The sequence below is a fragment of the Triturus cristatus genome, chromosome 7, assembly GCF_964204655.1.
Source record: "Triturus cristatus chromosome 7, aTriCri1.1, whole genome shotgun sequence".
Classification (NCBI taxonomy): domain Eukaryota; kingdom Metazoa; phylum Chordata; class Amphibia; order Caudata; family Salamandridae; genus Triturus; species Triturus cristatus.
This window is the reverse complement of record NC_140590.1, coordinates 44,823,361-44,827,323: the sequence shown is the minus strand read 5'-3', so window position 1 is coordinate 44,827,323 and position 3,963 is coordinate 44,823,361. Positions and strand designations below refer to the sequence as shown.

At 40.8% G+C, this 3,963-nt stretch overlaps 1 pseudogene; it reads left to right on the top strand.

Moving 5' to 3' along the window:
• The first annotated feature begins 359 nt into the window (after window positions 1–359).
• On the top strand, window positions 360–1,178 carry LOC146808769 (CYFIP-related Rac1 interactor B pseudogene; annotated as a pseudogene).
• The last annotated feature ends 2,785 nt before the right edge of the window (window positions 1,179–3,963 follow it).

The following is a 3,963-nucleotide window of genomic DNA, read 5'->3' as shown; positions in this document are numbered from 1 at the left end:
ATGACCAGGCTCCCATTCCCCATCTGAGCGCCAAACCACAGTGCTCAGCCCAATCACAACGCTGCTGTCATGTTGCCAGAAGTGTCGTGATTGGATTAGGGGAGATTGGGTGCTTCCTGCTTCCGATTCACCCAGAAGGAAGAGGAGGGAGGAAAGGTGGCAACCGGCTAACAGGTAAGTGATCATTTTTTTTAAAACCCCCTAAACTCCTCTCCCCGCCCCACTACTGCTTCCCGGCAGCAGCCGCCACTGCATTCAGAGTATATATTTTGAAAATCTACAGGTCTGGAACAACACACTTGTACACATCAGCTGCTTGAGGATTCAGTCTTTTTTCAGTACTAGTTAAATAAATATACACTGGTAATGTTGTGTTAAAAGATGCAGAAATGATAGTAGACAAATTACAGTCAAACGCATGTGCAGGTCATGACATTTGAGAGACAATTCAGTATGCAACTGCTGAAAAGTTGCAGGAGAAAGCATGGAGTGCTGTTTTTACTTTAGTTGAAAAACTAAATAAATTCTATGACTTGTCACAGACTTGAAACAGCTTTGTGTGATTTACTGGGAGCTTAGACAAGAGCACTATATTCTCCTACACAGCATCTAAAGCAAGAGCAGGTGCTTGTAAAGATCTTGCGTTTTACACTCCAATTTGATGAGCTGAAGATGACAAATCCTGTCATACAGAATTACTGTAGCTAATAGGGAAGGACATTAAGTAATATGCGAATTAACAATGCTTTAAAGGAGGGAGAAAATGAAATGAATAATGAAATGTATAACAGAATGTCCTTATTTTATACAAAGGCAAATAGCAATGCAACAACAAAGTTTGTCTCAGAAAACACCAAATCTTGCATATAGAAAATACCACAGATTGTTTAACCACCATGACTAGTAAAGTGTGGTATTTCATACTAGACACACTGGAATACAGAAGTTGATTTGCACATGAAGAGGTTGTATGTTCCTGTCTACGGTTCATGAGTATCATCCAGTATAACCAGCTGCACCCAGTGGTGGCTTTTGCAAAGATATCAAATATTGATATGCAAGGGTACATCAAAGTACTTAAGGAACAGCATCCTAGTAGTATGGAAGGCCTTCTTAACAGGGTCAGATTGGCACAGAAAATAGGCCCAGACACCAAAATAAACAACCCCCATTACTGAATTAGATATCTAAATAAGTGGCCATGTTTGCAAATTGAGGCAGAGAAGTTTTACAAATGGCAGCTGGTATCTTGTACTTACAATAACTTGCCAATTTGTCCTTCTTATTTAAGTCATCTTATTGTAAAGTATTCTCTTTCTTTTTTTAGTGTTTGTCTAAATGAATGATAAAAATATACGTAAACTCTGGAAAGCATTTTTTTGACTTTTTAGGATGGCCCTTATTTATGCAGGACCTTTGAATCCTGTTCAGTAGAGCATTCAGTGACTTGAACTTTGAACTCACATTTATTTTCTGGAAAAAATATATAATATTTCTTCCTCTGAATGGCGAACTGCCTATTTCCGGATTTACGAAATCATCCCTTTTTAAAAAAAATTCTATTCAACGTTTTCATGTGACGCCAGGAGAAAAATATGGATCGATGTTTAAAGTTACTTTAGTACAAAATGGTACTTAGTACAATATTTTTTTTAAATGAGTAAAATGTCTGTTTTGGTTAGAAATGCATTTGGTGTTATTTTTGTAAGGATGTATATTATTTGTTTAACTTTTTAACTTTTAATGAGTAATATGTTTTTTTACTGTTGCTTTGGCAATTAATTTTGTTATTCATAGTTCATAGAAAGCTATACTTTTCAGAAAACTAGACAACATTCTGAATTCAGCTGGGCTCATTTGTGTAGATCCTTCAAGGTTTTTTCATAGAAACTAACAGTTGAAAATAGAAAATATTGAAATTGAGTTGAAAAAAACAGCCTTTTGTGCCAACATTTTCACCTGTAACTTCTTCTAAGTATGACGACTTATGAAAGCAATATACCGTTACATCCGCTGGACACTTCAGGTTGTGAGGATATATAGGACTTGTAGGTTCACCAAGAACCCGAGGAACCCAGAGCCAAATATTGAGCTGCGTCTTGCAATGGTTTGTCATTGTGTACTGGTTATATAGCAGTTCATTTGGTAAAATATAAAGAGTGAAAAATAGGTACAGAGAAACCAATATATTTCTGAAATGGGAACAAAATATAGAGTTTATAAGCAGTGGTTTTTTGCACAGCTCCAAAATTGTGGGTACCCATACAAGCATGTGAATTAGAGGCCATTTTTTAAAATTACTTCTTTTTTTACAAATTGTCTTACATTTGGAAGGCAGAAATGCAAAGAATGTCAATTGGTAATAACACTTGTTCTACTATTCTGTGTTCCCCTAAGTCTCCCGATAAAAATGCTACCTCACTTGTTTGGTTAGGCCTAGTGTCAGCCACAGGAAACGGCCCAAAGCGCAACATGGACACATCACATTCTTCCAATGAAAACGGACCCCTTTTTTGCAATGCGCCTAACTGTGGATTTTGAACCATAGCTCAGCCGGCAGCTAAGGAAACCTAGCAAACCTATACATTTTTAAAAACAAGACACCCATGGGAAGACAGGATGGGGTGACTTGTGTGGCTCTCACTAGGTTCTGTAACCCAGAATCCCTTGCAAATCTCAAACTTAAAAGAAAAAAAAAACAATTCCTCACATTTCTGTGATTCAAAGTTCTGGAATCTGCATGGATCCACAAAGTTCCACCCACCCTCCATTCCTCAAAGTCTCCCGATAAAAATGGTACCTCACTTGTGTGGGTAGGCCTAGTTCCTGCGACGGCAAGCAACCCACAACACAACGTTGTCACATCACATTTTTCCATTGAAAATGGCCTTTTTTTTGCCAATAGCCTAGCTGTGGATTTTGAACCCAAGCTCAGCCGACAACTAAGGAAACCTAGCAAACTCATACATTTTTTAAAACAAGACACCCAGGGAAACCCGGAATGGGATGACTTGTGTGGCTGTCACCAGGTTCTGTTACCCAGAATCCCTTACAAACCTCAAACTTTGTAAAACAAAAACACATTTTCCTCACATTTCTGTGATGGAAAGTTGTGGGATCTGCATGGATCCACAAAATTCCACCCACCCCGCATTTCCCAAAGTCTCCTGATAAAAATGGTACCTCATTTATGTGGGTAGGCCTAGTGCCTCCGACAGGAAACGGCAGGGCCGGACTAGGAACCGAAACTGGCCTTGGCAAAGTGCTCAGCCGGCCCCCCTGGTTAGGGGGGAGGGGGCAGTGCTTGCAAAAAGCCTAGTGCCGTTTTTGTTGCTAGAGGCCAATATTGCAGTATCGGACTCCAATAACAAAAACTGCCCCCCCCCCAGGGTCTAAAACTGGCGCCCACCAGGGAAGGTCCCTCGTGCCCGCTACGGTCAGTCCAGCCCTGAGAAACGGGCCAAGCACAACGTGGACACACCGCATTACAGTGGAAAGAGACCCTTTTTTTGAGTGCCTAGCTGTATATTTTGAACCCTAGCTCTGCCAGCACACAGGGAAACCTTGCAAATCTATACATTTTTGAAAACTAGACACCCAGGAGAATCCAGGATGGGGTGACTTCACCAGGTTCTGTTACCCAGAATCCCTTGAAAATCTCAAACTCTGTAAAGAAACAACACGATTTCCTCACATATCTGTGATGGAAAGTTCTGGAATCGATAATGTGTGGTTATGTAGGTTTCCCTAGATGGCTGCCAAGCCCGGGGCCAAAAAAAAACAGGTGCCCCCTTTGCAAAACCAGGTAATTGGTAATTTTGATGTCTCCACAATACGTTTTGGGCCCTTGCCTGTCGCAGGTAGTTGGTCCACCAACACAAGTGAGGTACCACTTTAATCGGGAGACCTGGGGGAATGCTGGGTGGCAGGAAATGTGTGTCGGTCCGGGAAGAGCCCCTGGGT